This window comes from Microtus ochrogaster, chromosome 19, assembly GCF_000317375.1.
Source record: "Microtus ochrogaster isolate Prairie Vole_2 chromosome 19, MicOch1.0, whole genome shotgun sequence".
In the NCBI taxonomy this organism is placed as follows: domain Eukaryota; kingdom Metazoa; phylum Chordata; class Mammalia; order Rodentia; family Cricetidae; genus Microtus; species Microtus ochrogaster.
In genome coordinates, this window is record NC_022021.1 from 44,915,567 (window position 1) to 44,930,773 (window position 15,207).

Below are 15,207 nucleotides of genomic sequence, written 5' to 3' on the forward strand. Positions count from 1 at the left end.
GGATAGGGGAGCAGGGAAGCACATATCTTAATTAAGGGAGCCATCTTAGGGTTGGAAAGAGACTTGGACCTAGAGGGGCTTCCAGGTGCCTAAGGCAAGGTCCCCAGTTAGTTCCTGGGGCAGCTGAGGATAGGGAACCTGAAATGATAATATCCTATAGCCATACTGATGAATATTTTGCATATCACCCGTTGTGTGTCTTAACAGCTGCAGAGTCCATTTCATTGACTCTTATTTGCAGAGCATGGTTCTGAACCCTGTAAATAAATAAAACCGCAGAGCGGTGACCGAGAGGACCACTTGGAAGTTGCACCTCAAAGGTGTGGGTTGTTACTGTCGTTGTAAGTCGAGAAGACATACTAATTCCTAAATTTTCCAGTAGTATTGAGGGAAAGTTAGGGAATAATGTACTTAAAATACTTAGCCAAGTACCTAGTAAAGAGACATTAGGAGTGTTGGCTATTCTTTCTGCGAAATAATAAAATATGATGTCATTGTTCTGTAATTCCTACTTTTTATTTTTATTTCTGCTAAATAATAAAATATGACGTCATTGTTCTGTAATTCCTACTTTTGCCCCCCACCCCACGATGTACCATTAGGTGCCTGCAACAATACAGGGGCCAATGCTTGAGCAGGCCAGGTGTCCATGGTCACTGGGCTCTTGGGTAGATAGATGGTCCTTACCTAAATTACAGACCCTTTCCATAATGTTGCTCTATAGAGTCCTGCTTGTCAGGTTCAAGTTTCCTGGGGGAAGTAGAGTTTGGCACCGATCTAAGGAAAAATACTTTTTAAAAAAAATTTACATTTATCCTTTTCCTTCAGAGGTGTGTGCCCATTTTCCTGGCTTTACATAGTAGGTTTTTTTTTTCCAGAATTAACCCATTTGGGAATTTATTTTATTATCGATCCTCATTAGATGGTGATGGGCACACAGTAAATACACTACTCATTACAAGCGATACATACAGCTTTGCCCTCATTGTCTAAACCGGTTCATGGGCCTTCATGAGGTTTTGTTGTTGTTGACTTTGGGCTAATTTTGAATACTGGCTACTGGGACCTTCTGAAAAAAATCCAGTAGTTCTACTAGTTCTGTGATCCAGATGATACTGGCATTGGGGACTTCTGTTCACCTTACCTGTGTGCCTGCTTTGTCATTTGCTTATTGGGATGAAACTCTCCGGGGTTTCTGGATGGGAAAACCGTATGGAAATGATTAAGTTCAAAATACGTTTTTTGGAACCTTTGATGTACTCCGAAATATGGCAGTTTTTATGAGTTGGAATGAAAGTATTTTCTTGCCTGTAAAACAGTGTTTGCGCTCCGTTACAATACCAGTTACAAGCAAAGCAAACCAGCCTACAAACCACAATCCCAGAGAACCTAGACAACAATGAGGACACTAAGAGAGACTTACAGAGATCTAGTCTACATGGGAAGTAGAAAAAGACAAGATCTCCTGAGTAAATTGGGAGCATGGGTACTTTGGGGGAGGGTTGAAGTGGAAAGGAAAGAAAGGGAGCAGAGAAAAGTGTAGTGCTCAATAAAAATCAAAAAAATAAAAAAAAAACCCAAAACCAAAACCAGTTACAACATCCCCACTTCACTGATGACTATAATGATTGACGTATGGCATGACATTGGGTATCTCACAAAGGAAGGAATCTTCGTGGTAATATACTTGTTAGTTCTTTATACTACTTTAAAAATTGAATATAGTAAATCAGATCAAGAATTTTGATACCTGAAAGGGGGAAGCATGAAACCCTATTGCTCTTCAGCAGTGAAGTCTGTGAAGCTATCTCTAGAATGCTGTTTTCTCTACCAGGGGGCTGTGGTGTCTGGCGCCAATGAGGCTTTATCAGAACCGTTTTAGAAGTGCGAACTCTGTTTTGGCTTCCATTTTTTCTCTTACAATATTTCTTTTAAAATACTTTGAATAGAATTGCAGAGATTCTTATCACCCCAACTGTAGCCTGTCAGTGGCAGAAGTCAAGGGAAGTCACAAAACATTAATTTGTTACACATTCTCCAAATGTTTGAAGGAAATAAGGAAGGGAAGTTAAAATTGCCCGCTGAGTATTATCACTTAGCAAATGGCAAGGTTTTAAGATTTGGAGAAGACCTATCTTTGTGGCTGTTTATTTCAGGCATGGCGGTCTAGTTCCCTTGTTAATCTAAAGTCCCTCCTGCAGCTCAGGTGCCTGATACATGGTAGAATGACACCATTCTTCCTCTGTGAGAACCTAGAGCATGCACCTCTGGACACTAGATAGAAGTGGGCTGTCACAGGAAGGAGCTAGAAGATGGTTGTTGCAATTGAAAGGAGACACCCCTTGCTTGGCAGGTTTATATATGGACATACCAGACAAGGCGTGTTGTGATGAGTCCCGAACTGGGGGCTTGGATAAAAAGTGAAGTCCTTTTGGGAACTGTCAAAGAATGAATGTGTGGCTGAAAGTGCTTTCCCTAAGCTGGGCAGCACTAAGTTTTGGAGAAGTAAGAAGCCCACAAAGAGGAGCCAACAACATGTTCTGGGTTTGTTCTTCTAGAGCAAGATACGATGTCTTCCCCTTCGAGATGTGGGGCATTTTTTCTCTACTTGAAAGGTTACAACACTTCTGTTCAAAATCAGTTTTTAAAAATGTAGGTGGTGGTCCAATCCTATTTTCCATTGGGTCTCTGACATACTTGGCTTCCTCTTGTGCAAGCAAAGCTTCCTTAAATTATATTCATAGCCACAAAGACTCTGGATCCTTCAGTGTTAAGTGTGCATACTCTCTCTTTCCCACAGTGTAGCAAGATGAAATTACCTGTAGCCTGACAAACTGTCTTCTACAGCATCTTGTTTTGTACATGGAGGCTAGCGGCTGATGCCAAGTGGCAGGAGGGTTTGCCGCTGACGGAGCCTAGAAGCGTTGGCTTTCTTTGAGCAGAGTGTTGAAGGAAATAAAAACAGAGTTATTTTTTGAGCTTTCCTTGCACATTTGCTTTTACATGTATATTCCCATATTCTAGCACTGGATATGAAGAACATTTTTTAAAGCAGCATTCCAGATTTCTGTCCAGCCAGTTTTGCTGCTGCTCACAGATCTTCAGAATCCCCTTCAATGATACCTACTTGATTGCAAATAGCAGGAAGTAGTGTCAGGCATTTCTCATTGTAGCTTTTGAGGTGGGGTGTGGCAGGGTTCAGTGACTTGATGAGATTCACAGCTCTGATCCAAAGAAGAGGTTAACACTAAGCTATGGTCACAATCTCGCTCAATATCCTTTGTGCTCACACAATTCTATCTATTGCATATCACTCTTCCCTTTCCTTCTCAGTATTTAGAACAAACTGTAGTCTACAAGTGTATACTTTGTTTACTGTAGCTTATTAATGCTCAACATACTTACCAATAGCATATTAAAGAGGATGCTCACATACTATAGGAGTGATTTCAGTTTTACTCTGGAAAGCAGCCCTGCTACCGTGTCAGGAAGTAAACTGTACATGCATACTGGTTTTAAATTGGGCATACAGTATGGTGTCAGGTGTTTCAGTGTGTGGCTGTTGGGTGTGCAGAGTACCAGGATGCCAGAAGACTTTGTGAAGATCTTAAAGATGGCGGGGAACATATTGCATTTTAACAAAGTGTCTGTGATCTGTAACATTATAAATTGAGTAGAGTACTGAATGGCATACATTATACCCAAATCAAGACCTAGGAACATATCATGTTTCTATTTTGTGAGTAGTCCTACCTGGCTTTTGGGGAACTTCATTAATTGAAATATAGAAGGACTCTTGGTAAGATAGGCAGTTGTCAAAACAAGATGATATAGAGTGGTGACACAGACAACGGGCTTCTGTTCTTAGTCCTAGAGGCTGGGAAACTCTGCACACTTGGTTTCTGGTAAAGGATCTCTTCCTATTTCCAGATCCTCCCATCTAGCTGTATCTTTCTTCACATGGTCTTTTGCTCTCTCACCTCTCCTGGGAGGTATTTGTGTCCACCCCAACGATGGATTGAAGGAATGTTTGTTCCATCTAAGACAAGCTTGGAGAGTCAATGTGTTTAATTGGGGTTGCTTAACAGAAGGATCTGTGACTCTTAGGCACCTGTATCACCAAACAATCCATCCCAGGACAGATGAATGACTAATAAAAGATGTAAATCCAGAATCCCCATACAGTTTTCAGCCAGTTACTACACTGAAGAGTTTGATCTTGCCAAGTAATTGTTTGTATTCTGTAAACCATGGGAAGGGGTTTGTGAATCTTATGTTTTCTTATGAGTCCTGTGAGCTTCTTTCCATTCATGTTTCAGTCTGGAGGAACAGATACACACTCATGTTCTAGATTTGTTTTGTGGCACCCTACTTAGCCTCAAAAGACCTCAATCGTTCATTTCCAGAGCTAGGGCTTCATCAGATACATTTTTTTTTTTCTGGTACGGGAAAGTGTTTCCAGTGAGACTATAGGCCAAAGCCAGTGAGGTCTCCAAAACCAAGAAGGCCAACCTTAACAGCAGGTTTTCTGATTTTAAGACTAAATTATTTCTAGGCAGAATGAGAATGTTCAGTAGATAAAGTTGTTAATTCTTTGAGAAATTCTAAATTATTCCTCAGGTCTTCTTAAATATTTGACTTTGATTTATAAACTACAGATCATGGTGTTAATTATGCTATAGAGTACTACACACAATGTGTTATTAAGGTTTTGCAAAATTATTTTTGCATGTATTGTTCAAAATTAGATGGATGCTTCTCATCTTGGTTAAACCTCTTTCTTCCGTGTATCTGAATTCCTAATGCTGGTCCAGCCCACCCCCTCCCCCCATCTTACATTTCTACTGTAGATTTCTGATGGCAGGAACACTTGGCTTCCCTCCAGTACATCATTCCCAGAGCTTCCAGAAGGCTAACCTCTTGCTTTTGCTTATAGCATCTGCAAAGATGGTCAAGTAAAGGACCAAATCTTCTGATTTCCGTGCTGATAGAGACATTGTTCTAGTAAAAAATGCCCCCCACACATTTTATCACCTTCCTGATATCGTGTGAACCAGAAGTCCTCTCATCTTCTTATTAATGTGTAAGATTGTTTTCATGTGTTCATCCCTTGAGGGTTGGCACTTCTAATATGTCAAAGGAAGCATAGATGGATGTCACACTGTACTCTGTGAACACTAATGCATTCCTGGCTTCTAGGCAAATGCTTTATAAGGATCCATTTTTAATATATGATCATCACTGAGGCCTGTGTTAGGTACATGTTGAAAGAAAGAGTTAGAGGGCAGCTAAGCTAACAGCAGATGGCCGTGAGAGATCAATGTGGCCGTCAGTGAGCAAGCGTTGACAGAGAGTCCATAAAAGGTCTAACACAGTACTTTCCTTAGTAAGTTATCTGCCTTGTGTTTCCCTGCAGGTTATGCCTCAAATACAGATTATCTCATCGTAAATATAATTCAAAGATCCAGAATATTTTGCTGCAGAATAATATTAAGCATACCTTTAGAATCCCACCAACTTCATATTTTCATGGGAAAATAAGCGTTACCTTAGAGAAGAGTTGTACATTATGAACCACATAGGAGATGCTGGTTTGTGTAAGAACTTAGAGACGATTCTTCTAGAAACATCATCTTAAGGATAAGTATAGGTGAATAATGGTAGCATTAGAGATGATTATCACATTTAATTATGAAAAGTAGACTTGTTTCCCCAAAGTATGTACTCACCACCCAATTTAAATTTCAGATACTATCTGTGCAATAGAATATTGAAACTGAAAAGTAATTTATTTCAAACTCTACTAGTGTTCAGATATTGATTCTGGGATAAGACCTTGATTGTTTCATGTGGAACACATTGTCTAGTTTTTCATAAGGTATACATTTGAGTGTATATGGGTTATTAATGGTTTTGAAATACTATAATGTAATAAAACTGTTAGCCCCTAATTATGTGACTTCAAGAATTGAAATTTGGTAGCTTCATGTACACTTTTAGTTTCTCTTATATTCGTGACTCAGAATTAATATAATGCTTTTGCTTTTATATACATACTTGTCGTTTGGACTTCCTTGTCACAAAATTCCCTGCCTAATTAAATTTCGTATGCCTTGTTGAATTGTCTTTAAAACAGTTTCCTTGTGAGATTGCATTTTTTTGACTGTCTACTCAAAGAGCAGTGTGGACCAAAGTGTTTTCCTCTTTGAGCCTTGTAGTGGTTTCACGTTTGAGCATCTTAGGCTTTTGGGTACTGCACTCTGTTAATTCTTCCTTAAGATAACCGAATCAGTTTAACTCTAGAGAGGGTTCTAGGGTTCCAGACTTAGTTTGTATCCTCAGTAGCTGTGCTGAGAGAGTGGACACATCAGGGCTAGGTAGCAGGTGACATTCTGGCCTTTCCTTAACACCTTCCTGTACACTGTTGACATTTCGTGTGCTATTTGAGTCTCATGGAAAGTGAGAAAAGGAACATTCAGCTGACTGTTTGCCAAATGTATCCCATGCCTTGAAAATGTTCTTATTTAATAATCTTGAGCATTTGAAAAATGTACACTCTGACCTGCATTACCACAGTGTTCCTGAGAATATTAGATAGGCTCAAAAGAATCCATGCTGTGTGTCCTTTCCCTACCTTTTATTCCTTTCATTTTTTTTTCTTGTAATAGGGTCTTGCACTTTAGATCAGCTAGTTTGCAACTCACTATGTAGCCCTGGCTGGCCTTAAAATTTCCATAGCTCTGTATCAACCTTCTGAATGATGAAATCATCATATGAGATACAGTGCCTTTACATCTATCTTTTGTCTACAAAAATGTAATTTCAATCTAGTCATTTTTCTCCTCAATTGAGAACCTAATTAATAATTTAAATACAATGCTTCATTTTTTTTTTCTCTTCACTGAAATTTTCCATTTGGTGGCTTACCGAGTAAGACACTCAAATCCTCCTGTTTTCAAAACACTAAGGGAGATGTGCCAACAGTTAGGTCATGGGGGATTTCATGATTGGATTAACATTGGTGTGGCTGGAAATAATTATCTGAAGTCCCCAAGCAACTCAAGAATCGTTGGGCTGTGTGTGGCTCTGCAGAGGGATGCAGTCACTTTCCATAGGCAGCTGTTGTGGCTCTGCAGAGGGATGCAATCGCTCTCCATAGGCAGCTGTTCTTAGGTCAGCAGCACTTCTGTCTTTCCGGGTTTTATACCCAGCTGTAATATGAGCTTGATCTTTAATTTCCAGAGAACTCAACTGATAGACCGTTGTAATGTGCTAGTGTTTTCAAGAAAATTCATTTTCTGAGTTTCACTTCTTTTATTTTTCAATCATCCTTCTTTCATGCATTGTACCCTAAACCACAGTTTCCCCTCCTTTCGCTCCTGCCAGTCCTCCAGCCCCATTCCCTGGCCCCCAGTTCCACTTCTTCATTTTTTTTTTCAGAAAAGAGCAGGCCTCTCATGGATATCAACTGCAAATGACATAGCAAGTTATGTAAGACTAGGCGCACATCCTCATATCATGGCTGACAAGGCAACCCACTAGGAGGAAAGGGGTCCCAGAAGTAGGCAAAAGAATCAGCGATACACTCATTTCCACTGTTCAGAGTTACACACACACACACACACACACACACACACACGCGCGCGCGCGCGCACGCACACATGCATGCACAGACATAAAAAAATGATGTAAAAGGTAAAGTGAAGCTTGTCCACTTTGGGTATTTTGTTGATGTATCTGGCCTTCTGTATCTGGTGTTCTTCATCCAAGGACTCAACTATACCAGAACCAAAAATAAAAAATAAACAAATACTAGCATATATGTATAGAGTTGTTGTCTTTGTTTCTGTTTCCTAAAAATTACTCTGTGACAGCTGATCACATGGTGTGTGCATTGTTTCTGGTGCTGTTGTGTCAAGAGCTGCTATAAAACTAAAGACCCTGTGCATACGTCATATAGATTGGATACTGCATCCATTTACCTAAAGGGCTTGACATTATGGATAGCGGGGCATCACTGTGCTGAGGGGAGGACATTAAAATATAGTTATGTATTACAGAATATGAGCAAACAACTCATAAAATTGTCTCTAACCCTCATGCTGCTCATGGTCACCTGATATTTGTGGGTTCCCATAAGATGCTCATGACATCAGTCTGATGTGGGCAGCATCCCATGTGGTATAGGAACAATGCTGTTAGAGCAACACCTGATTTTTGTGGGTCCCCGTGAGATGCTCATGACATCAGTCTGATGCTGTTAGTGCTGTTAAGGTCCCCAAACAATGGCGATCTAAGACCTTCAGAGTTGACAGGAGCCCACAGAGATATGATACTAAATGAGGTGTGGGGTCTTCTGTGGACTCCTTGAAAAGTAAGAGGGCATTAGGGAAATATGAGATGAATTTAAATTAAGTATAGACTTTAATTAATAGCAATGTTTAAGTATTGGCTTATTAATTGCAACCAATGTACCATAGCAAAGAGGGTAAATTGAGTATTAAAAGATAACTCAGTATTAGAATTTCAGAAATTCCTATTCAAAGTTTTCAGAGGCTTCAGGAAGGATGGGGAAGCTTGCTTCTTTTGAATACTTTCGGACTCTGTCCTAATGTTTTATGCTTGTTTTTCAAACCTGACTTGCTGCTTATTAAATGGCAAATCAGTGAAGTATTATAATTAGTTCTGTCATAGATGTCTTGCTCTGGTAACAGGAAAGAGAACACTAAAACTGCTTTAAAGCAATACGTTTTCTGTTGTCTTGATGGTTACTCATAACCACGGGAAAAACTAACTCAGAAGTTGCTGAATTTTTCCATTCAGTGTAATTCCAAGCAGACCTTTCAGAGAAGCAAAGAACAACTTTATTACTTATTTCAAAGTCGCTTTGACCAATTATTAGGAATATTTTCTTCCTTCCACATACAAAACAAAACAACAATAATAACAAAAAGAAAGAAGAAAGAAAAGAAATAGTCTATGTTTTGTGAATGATTTTTCTAATCCTCGAAGATGAAGTCTTAATGCCCCCAACAAGGCTGATGCACAACCCAACAAGGCTGATGCGCAACCCAACAAGGCTGATAGACAACCCAACAAGGCTGATGCACAACCCATTCGGTCCCCAGGTTCTTCCAGCTACGCCTACAGCGGATCCAGTTAGCAAGAGAGGATGTGAGAAGCCTACCAAGATTTAAATAAAACAAGACTTTAAATAGTGCATTTCAATTTTATTGTTTAAAGAATTTTTAGGGTAACTGTGTCCGAAAGAGAACATTAGATTTATACATTGAAACAAAATTGACTTTCTCTCTAAAATCCAAATTGAACTTGGCCAAACCAAGTTAATTAGCAAAATCACAATTCTCTCCCTTAATTCTACTGATGCCAATATCTTTGATGCTGCTAACACTGGTGATGGACCAGTCTTAGCATTTTTTGGACACCCACAATCGTGATGGGTTTCCCTATTCAGCAGTTTTTCAGTATCACTTACTTAAATGTTGTTTTCTTGTGAAAGCTCATCCAGTCCTGCCTAATCTCAGCCCCGTGGAGCCCAAACCAAAACATACTCCATGTTGCTTTTTATAGTAATTATGTGCTCATGAGAATCTGTCATAGTTCCCTGGGCTCCTAGTGATAATGGATAATAATGTTTTCAATCACATATTTTATTTTTTATTGATTTTATTGAGCTCTACATTTTTCTCAGCTTCCTTCCCTTTTTCTTCCCTCCCCTTCAACCCTCTCCCATGGTCCCCATGCTCCCAATTGACTCAGAAGATCTTGTCTTTTTCTACTTCCTATGTAGATTAGATCCATATAGTCTCTTTTAGTGTCTGCATTGTTGTCTAGGTTCTATAGCATTGTGATTTGTGGGCTGGTTTCCTTTGCTTAAGTTTAAAAAACAACTATGAGTGAGTACATATGATAATTGTCTTTCTGGGTCTTGGTTACCTCACTCAATATGATGTTTTCTAGCTCCATCCATTTTCCAGCAAATTTCAAGATGTCATTTTTTTTCTGCTGTGTAGTACTCCAAGGTGTAAAATGTACCACATTTTCCTTATCCATTCTTTGGTCTGGAACATTTAGGTTGTTTCCAGGCTCTGGCTATGACAAACAATGCTGCTATGAACATAGTTGAGCACATGCCCTTATGGTACAATTGAGCATCCTTTGGATATATACTCAAAAGTGGTATTGCTGGGTCTTGAGGAGGTTGTTTCCTAATTTTCTGAGAAATCTCCACACTGACATCCAAAGGTAAGTACCAGCTTGCACTCCCATCAGCAATCCAGGAGTGTTCCCTTTACCCCACAACCTCTCCAGCATAAGTTGTCATTAGTGTTTTTGATCTTGCCCATTTTTTGCAGGTGTAAAATGAAATCTCAGAGTTGTTTTGCTTTGCATTTCTCTAATGGCTAAGGATGTTGAGCATTTCCTTAGGTAACATGGAGGATGTGTATCAGTGTGAGTCAACTTAGTTACACAGCCTGAGAAATCAGTCCCTGGCTTCAGCAGACGAGAATAGAAAATCTGGTGCATTACGGCTTAGATTGCCCAGGGCTTGAAATGGAGTTGTATATAATACTAGTTACCTGGGCATTCAGCCAATGGATTCTCCACCTTTGTAGGTTTCCCCGGCCAGTGGGGGAAATGAATGAAGTCTTAAATGACATCATACATCACATAGCCATATTTCATCAGGCAAAGTGAACCACAGAGCCATGCATTCTTACCTGTGCCAAGAGACAGAGAGAACGAGGGTAGTGGTTGAATGGCCCTAAGCATACCTTTAAAAGAGACAGAAGAGTCTTAGTGACCTGGACAATTTAGAGTTTTGGACTCAGGAATCACTCCTCTGGAGCACGTAGTTCTATCCACAAAACCATACCCAGTTTCAGAACTCTTGTACTAAAAGCAGAGCTTTGGATATTGTGCAGAAGTTAAGAAAAAAAAAAGTCAAAGCTTCATTTGTCAATGGTGTGGAATAGGATGTGAATCATGATTGAGAATCAATATTATGATAATGTGCTCAAATAAAGTAGCAGCATATTCCAAAGCAATCTTGTTAGCTTTCAAGAATTACCATTTCTAGATACCAAGAAAATCCAGACCCATTTTTTATATAGTAAAGGCATTTGTGTGTATGTGTGTGCCTGTGCATATATTAAACATAGATTTGTGTGTATTTGGCTAATAGATAGGTTGATTTATGGATTGATTTTTATTTTATTTTTATTTATTTACTTGTACCTGTGCATATCTCTGAGTGAGTTTTATGTGTATCACATGAATTCAGGAGCCAGAGGAGAACAGGAGAATGTCTTAGATCCTTTGGAACTGGCATTCCAAGACCTTGAGTTATGAGAAGTTGTGAGCTACCACATGGGTTCTGGGAACTAAACCATGAGCTGTTGAGCCATCTTCCAGTCCCAATAGATTTGACATTTTGTTTTAATTTGGTAGAAGTAATGGATCATAAGCAGGAATACTTGCTCATCTTCAGGCTTATTCTTCTCCAGTTCTTCCTTGCTACCATCTGTCCACATCTTCCTTGCCTATCACCTGAACCTCAAGGGTATTAGTTCGGCAGTCATGTTTCTCTGCTCCACTTGGCATCCACCTCACCCTCCTTCTTCATGCTGGCATGGTCTCCATGGCAACCCCAGGCTGCTCCACAGGCAGCTGGCCATGCAGGATGGCTGAAGCTGGCTGACAGAAGCGATCAAAGAGTGAGGAGGCCTTGAAGAACCCTGGGAAACACTTCTGGTATAATCACAGAGACAGAAATGAAAAATGTTATTAATTTGAGATATTCAGGCTAGTGGTCAAAGTCCTAGAACTCATCTTCCATCTGCACCTTGCAAATGCTAGTATTCCCAAGTCCCCAAGCATCTTCCATGGGTGGGTTTACTTTATTGCTAGATGCATGAATATAGGACAGGCAGACTGACCACTGGGCAAGGGCCAGTATCTGCACTGGGCAGTTGTGAACAGACACAGGATGGCAAAAGCTCTAATAAAACAATGGGAAAGGTCTTGCCTCAGATTCCATGGTCTCTGGATTTTATGCTGCATATTTCAGTTTAGTAGTCTAGAAATAAGTTTTAGTTACTTTCTTAGCCTACATGTTTTAGAGCTGTTTGATTTCCCTTGTACTCAGTGTAAGGTCTGAACCACAGAGCACTGTCAGACATTCAGTGGTCATGTGTCCTTTAAGCATTGATCTGTCCTGAAGATGGGAGGCAAGTTGCAGAAGAAGCTCTGCTTATTCCTTGGGTTCCTCTGAACTAGCATGACTTGATTGACCTTTCTCCAGGGAGCCCATCACAGAGACAAGCTAGCAAATGTTTACAAGAAATAGCACATTGTGGTGCAGAGTGAGAGCCAACAGCAAGGGGGAAGATGCTCTTTAGGGACCACGTCCAAAGGAAATGTGTAGTAGATAAAACATGGTTTAAAATAAATTCCATGCACACGTTTGTTGCTCCCTGCTTCTTAATGCATAGTGATGTTGTTTTTCAACATAAAGTGAAATACAGTTTACAAATGATATAATTTTATCTTTAGTCATGTCTCTCACTGCTTCTAAAACATTCCTTTTTGTATACGTGTGTGTGGAACTGTTACATGTTCTACACTGATGCAGGTCAGCAGAGGGCACCAGACCGCATTACAGATGGTTGTGAGTCACCATGTGGTTGCTGGGAATTGAACTCAGGACCTTTGGAAGAGCAGGCAATGCTCTTAACCACTGAGCCATCTCTCCAGCCCTACACTGAACTTTTTAAAGGATAAAGCTTGAATAGAAGGTAGTTGTTTCATGTGTTTCTTATAAGATTCAGTTACTTAATCCCACTATCATGGAATGTTAATAATTTTGCTCAATGCTCTGTGGTACTTAAATATTTTTCTTTATTAGGTGAATATATATGTATAAATACCACATATGTGTTATATATGGAGTCTGTCTGTAATTTATAACTGAATTTACTTTCACTTGTAGAATGGAGATTTTCCTGACGTACAATAAACTATATCCATTCATTATTTCATGGTTTGGTGATGTTATTTGTCTTACAAATAATTGATATTCTTGAACAGATGTTAGTATGTGGTTCTGACAATAATGGAGTCCATGACTGAGTGTGAGGAAAGTTTTCCCCAAACCTGTTTTCAGACTCTAGCCTGAATGGTGACATGGAGTAAAAACCTCACAGCAGATAACCACAGCACCGCAGGCAGAGCATCTCTAAGGTCATTCAAATAGCGATAATAAGGATAACTGAAAAAGTACTTTTTTAACCTTTAAAGTCTTTCTATTAAAAGTTAAATCTGATTTGCAATGTTAACTGAAAAGTTTTAAAAGTAACTTTGAGATACCACAGTGGCTTGTAGAAAATCATATACCTTACTTTCCATTAATCAGCATGTATAACTGAAAGAACCTATCGAGCCAGTAGTGACACTTGATGGTATTTAATGCACATATTGGAAAAGAGAAATGTCTGATGAAGAATGAGCCATGTGCATATCTGAAGACATTAGGAGAAAAGATAATAAAGAAAATCAAAGAAAGCAGGTGAAAATTGGCCCTTACCGACATGTGGGCTATCATCATTCCTAAGAACATAGAAATGGGTTAATAATTAAAAATTATCAGTTACAAGTCACTTCAGGATTTACAACAGAGAGAATTTAAAGGAGGGCGATAGATGCGTATTTGATAGGAGAGCGGAGAAGCCAAACAAGAGATGGAAAACTTACTTATGGACTAGTCTAAGAAAAGCTTGGCTCCCTTTTGGGGTATGTTGAGCACCCTCCTCGCTCCCACCATTCCCCACCACCAATTTCCTCACTAGTTAACCCGTTTTTCATGAACATGGAGAGGATTATTTGAATCTCATATACGGACAGAAGTGATGGTCCCCAACACCCAGCCCTGCATTGCCGAGCCTTCAGGTCTCCAAAATGTAAGGAATGTTAAGATGAAAAATTGATGGCAGAAAAAGATAGTGGAAGACACGACCCATAAAGCACCAGCATGGGCTCTGCAGGAAAAGCATCGGGCGTGTGTAACTGCTAGCTTGGAGTCTGAGGAAGGCAGAGAGGAGGGGACAGTAAGGATCTGGCTCTTCGATTCTTCCTTCTGTTCAGGGCTTCCAAGTGGGTAAAGCCAATTAAAATCTGATTGACAGACAAGCACAGACATCTACCTGCAGAGCAGCCCCATGGTATGGGGCAAGGCTTGCTGGGAAAGGTGTGGAAGTAAATATATAGGGAGAAATGAATCAGCTAATGCTAAATCCAGTCAATGCCTAAAATGTATTAAATTTCAAAATTATGCACAATCAACAACTCTCAGCAAACTAGGAATTTAAGAAAATATTCTGAACCTTAATAATATTTAAACCCTAAATTTCTGGTATTATTTTGGTCATGAAAAGAATAAGAAATATAATAATAGTTTTCCTCAGCCACTACCGTAAGGCAGGAAGAATATAGGAAGTAAAGGGTTTAAGAAAACCAGTAAATTAAAAGATATTTGCTGATTATTTGAATATTTACATACACCTCTGAAGGGAATATGAGGGATTTATCAAAACTAGAAAGAGAGCACAGAAAGATCTTTGGTCCCCAAAATGCAGTTCTAGTTATGGCTTGTCTTATGGCTTGGTTTATGTTTGTTCAAAATGACTACATTATAATTAATTGTTTTAAAAATATTTATAATATTGATGTCAATTTAATACTGCCAAGGAAATGAATTAAAAGCAACAGCAAAAGTATAGCATAGAATAGAGCTGCAATTGAATATACATTGCAATTCATTACATTCTTCAATGCCCGTAAATATTTAGTATGTTTTAAAAACTAATTGTTTATGCAAATTTGACTGTTCCTATATTCAGCTTTCATGCAAAGTTGCTTCTCTTTTGATCAGTTATTGTTTTCTTTTACATTATATGTGTTCGTGTGTGTGTGTTACACATAGATTTTTAATTCTATAATTTTTTTTTAAGATGTAAGTCTATAGATGGATTTTTTTTTTTCAGTGAAATGTGTACATGACCAAAGTTACTCTCTTTGTTACTTTTCTATTGTGGGGGATAAAACACCAAAGTAATGGCAATTTAGAGAAGATAAAGTTTCTTGGTCTTATGGTTTTAGAGGATGAATTCATCCATGACCAGCATTGCA

At 39.1% G+C, this 15,207-nt stretch overlaps 1 protein-coding gene across 2 annotated transcripts in view; it reads left to right on the top strand.

Annotated features, from left to right (window-relative positions):
* The window catches only part of Ctnnd2 (catenin delta 2), a 755,848-nt gene that overhangs the window by 7,761 nt on the left and 732,880 nt on the right, over nucleotides 1–15,207 (top strand). The gene's annotated exons all lie outside the window — the stretch shown is intronic.